Source organism: Bidens hawaiensis, unplaced genomic scaffold (genome assembly GCF_021521415.1).
Source record: "Bidens hawaiensis isolate Kalapana, Puna unplaced genomic scaffold, B.hawaiensis_p1.1 tig00029930_1, whole genome shotgun sequence".
Classification (NCBI taxonomy): domain Eukaryota; kingdom Viridiplantae; phylum Streptophyta; class Magnoliopsida; order Asterales; family Asteraceae; genus Bidens; species Bidens hawaiensis.
This window is the reverse complement of record NW_027494980.1, coordinates 40,270-44,694: the sequence shown is the minus strand read 5'-3', so window position 1 is coordinate 44,694 and position 4,425 is coordinate 40,270. Positions and strand designations below refer to the sequence as shown.

The 4,425-nt window shown below is 34.8% G+C and overlaps 1 non-coding gene across 1 annotated transcript; it reads right to left on the bottom strand.

Annotated features, from left to right (window-relative positions):
• Positions 1-1,422: 1,422 nt before the first annotated feature.
• TRNAM-CAU (transfer RNA methionine (anticodon CAU)) lies at positions 1,423-1,513 on the bottom strand. The gene is given in 2 exon segments: positions 1,423-1,458; positions 1,476-1,513. It is a non-coding gene; the product is annotated as a tRNA-Met (tRNA).
• Between the last annotated feature and the right edge of the window lie 2,912 nt (positions 1,514-4,425).

Genomic DNA, 4,425 nt, shown 5'->3' with positions numbered 1-4,425 from the left:
CAAAAAATGTTGCAGTGGTCAACCGTGGTGGTGAAGGAGAGTCGAGTTTTGCAGCTGCTGGTCCCCCTTTAGGACTCGTAACATATTCGGGGCATATAGGATTTTCTGGAAGCACGTCTATTCGATCAGATAGCAGCACGACTAGCACCCGATCTTTTGCCTTTCCCATGTAATAAAATAATAAATCACGTATTCATATTAAAGCACGTATATGGTTAAAAAGTTCATTTAATAATATTTTTGTGACGCGTGTAGATTGCAGAATGAGTGGAACAGTAGTCCTGTAAGAATGGCAAAAGCGGACCGGAGACAATTACAGAAGCATCGTGGATGGGGGCATGGGCTTTTATGCTTTAGATTTTGAATTCCTTCATAATATTTTTTTTGTGTGCAAATCGCATTGTTTACGTTTGATTTATTCATGAGTTTATATTAATCTGTTTGTAGTTATATTCAAAGATGTATGAACAAGTCATTCTAATATAATGTTAGTCATAGCCATATATAGTAAATTAGGCCTGTAAGCGGTGAACTATTCGTGAACCGTTCGATGGGAAGTTCGTTTTTTAATAAACGAACGAACATGAACAAAAAATTTGTGTTCGTTTAATTAAACGAACGAACATGAACACATGTTCCGTTCGTTCATTTATGTTCATGAACGTTCGTTTATGTTCGCTTATGTTTGTTTATTTATGTTCGTTTGTGTATTAATAGAAATTAATTAAATATTATCTGGATAGGTCATCTGCTTAAATGTTTATATTTGTTAATTTGTGTTCATTTAAGTGTTTTCATTTAAGTTCGTTTATATTTGTGTTCGTTTATCTTTGTTTAGTTATGTTCGTTTTAAACAAACGAACACAAATGCCCATTTTTAAATAAACGAACATAAACATAAATATTTGTTCGATTATGTCCGTGTTCTTTTAAAGTTAAATGAGCAAACACGAACATGCCCTTGTTCATGTTCATTCGATTCGTCTACAGGCTTTCATTATTCACATCGATGAATACATCGGTCTCAATCTTTAGGCTCTGCCGATTTTATTTGTGCTCGTTTGTATTCGTGAACACATTAATTTCCTTAATGAACGATCACGAACAAAAAATCTCATTCGGTAAGTGTTCGTGAACACATTATTTTCTTAACGAACGAACATGAACAAGGCCTTGTTCGTGTTCGTTTACAGTCCTATAGTAAATCATTTGCTTTTTTTGTTTACTTATAGTAGTTTAACTATTGAGCACGATCACATGAACTCAAATCGAGCCATACAAAACCATCACGGTTGATTCATGTTCGACCATTAAACCAAGTGATGTTTCGGAAAGGTGAATAAAAATGCTTGAAAGATGAATAAAAAATGCTGATAAAAAATATATATTTTTTTTGCACAAAATAATAAAAAAAAAATGTATTGGGGTGAGAGAGGCTCGAACTCTCGACCTCAGGATCACTCTATTGCTATTGCTATGAGACCTACGCGCTAGCCAACTGCGCCACCACCCCATTTGTCTTAGACTTCAGTGAACGTCCTATAGAGCTAATAACCTTCAAGACCTATATAAACACGAACAGGTCAAAACGATGAAAGGCGATTTACGAACTTATATGCATCCAAGATGCTTTGGTGACTTTCAACTAGAGTTCAAAAGGTATGCTACAAACGAGCCGGGTCGACTTGCTTGCAGAGCCAATGTTGGCTCAGCTCGTTAACTATTTTTATTTCGGATTTATTTGGAATGCATCGAATATATATTTGTAGTGATGTGATTGCGTAAAATAAATACGCTTTTTATTTTAAATATAGAAAATATACACTATATTTATATATACTATCAACGATTCTGTTTTTACATCATTCTTTGCATCTTATTTTCCAATTGTAACTCGTAATTTGTTTCCTAAAATTGCATTTGTTTTTCATTGTATCTTGCATACTTATGCTTACTCAAATATGTTTCACATTAACTTTGAGGATTTGTTGTATACAATTACAATTATAATAATATTCATTATATTCAAACACAACAATTTTTATTATTGTAAATCCTAAGAAAAAAACAATACTCACATGAGGTTAAATTTAGATGCTAATTTGGTCAAACTTCTAACTTTGAATAAGAAAAGTTTGAACAGGGAGATGCAATTACCATCAAGATAAGTTGTTGAACCAATATTTTGTCACATTCATTATTATAATCCTTATATATATATACACAGTCACACATATTCTATATGATAAACACCAACTAATAGGTTTAATGGCAGAACTAAAAATATCTTTTAAAGATGAATTAATGCCTAAGGTTTCGACACCGGAACAACATGAAGAATTCAGTAAAGACGCAACCTGCGATGCCTGTGGTCCGATTCTATTTAATTGCATAGTGTGTCTTTGTGAAGTAACACTTGGAGACACCGACGGGCTCAGACTGCTTCCTAACTGTAACCATGGAGTCCAATTCCATGGGAGGTGCATCGAGTCATGGTTAAAGGACCATCCAACATGTCCATTGTGTCGGAGTCATGTTCCACGACCTGTTTGTGACCGGCTAAATGCATGCTTGTTGAGGGTTCGGGATGATATCGTCTCATATTGTCACTTAGCTCTAGAAAATGTGGCTAGCTCCATTGGAGATGGTTGTGCATCATGAACATATATATACATGCTTATGTTAACATATGTAACTGTGTATATATAACTAATTTAAACAAAATATAGAACTATTATTCTTTTACAATGTTGACAAAATAGAGTCGGGGAACAAGCGAAATATCAAAATCGAAACAGTAAATTGATAAGTAAACACGATTTTAAGAGGAAAAGGATAAAAAGAAATAGAGTGAATTGTACTTTTCGTCCTTCATGTTTTGATCAAATTTCAAGCGGTATCCTTGAACTAAAGTATTTACAAGGAAACCTCTTTAAAGTTGTTTAAACCGTTGGCCTGCCCAAATATAAACACGGGTTAAAAACACCCAACCGGATCGGTTTGTGTGAAGTTATAGCATTAAACCACATTATTACATGGGAAACTCAAAAGTATACATGGAGTTAGAGGTGTACAAAACTGATTTTAACCCCAAACCGAACCGGTTTGGTCAACGGTTGGTCAAAACCGGTTTAGACACAAGATAGGCTGGCCTAGTTTATAAACCGGTTTAACCGTATTTCCTCAAATCGGTTTGATTTTAAAACCGGTTTGGTAGATCTTAAGAGGAACCGGTCCTGAAATTGAACGGTTTGGGTGAAACCGGTTTAAACCCAAACCGGCTCGGTTTGGTTTGCCTAAAACCGGTCCCAAACTGGCTTTTTTTTACACCTCTACATGGAGTACAAATGTGTATGAGGAAATTCTTACAAACACTATTTGCTTTTGATCCATCTTATTGGGCCCATGTGAGAGAGGCCCAATATTGAGGTAAGTATGGATGCTGATTATTTTGATATGCTACGCTAAACTTTAGCAGTAATCGGGCTTATGTAGTACACTAGTATGTGAATCACGAGACATTACAGTTGTACAATCGAATTGTTGAGACTTGAGAAAGGAATTGATTCAACTGTTGTAAGAGTTTGAGTGAAAACTGAACCATAACTCAAAATTAAACCGTTAATGGGAAAAATTAACCGAATAAATTGACGTTTATGGTTAACTGAATCTGATTAACCGACTATTTGGTTATAGTTACTGCTAATTTGGTTTCATCAACTAGCTCTAACCGAAATTAAACCGAACCATGTATCTGTGTGTTTATCCAAAATTTATACACACTTCAAAATTGAATTTGGAACACCATAATCGAATCATTTTCATCTGAAACCAAAAAAAAAAAAAAAAAACGTTGAACAATTTAGCCCTCATAGCCAAACCAAACCAACTTTACACACCCCTAACTGCTATCATGTTTAATTCTTTAATATCCTTTTTTTAATTAGCTCCTTTTTATTTATTTGAACTTTTCTATGACAAAATGTTTTTTTTATCAGTGCAGTTGGCAGCCAGCTTCTGATCCAATTACATGGAGTGATGGTTAAGGCTTGAGATCCTTACGTCTTAGATTTAAAACCTGATTAAATGCGATAGTTTCACAATTCACAGTGGTAAGTTTTTTCTCGAGGATAGGTTTGAAGCACGAAAATCAACATCGACACTTGATAACCCGATTCACTTAGGAATTAAGAATAAAGTGTAGTTAAGAACGCAATTAAAAAATAAAAAATGTCTAAGGTATTTGCGGAAAACAAAAATAGGTTTAGCAAGGGTTTAAGGCGGCCACACAAACCCTCAATTTTACCCCCAATTCTATCTTGATCCACGTTTCACGTTTCTTCTAATTCTTCCCACAAACCCCATCAATCCTACACTCCACAGGCACCAACTCTGTACATACTCATACACCCACTTCACATACCC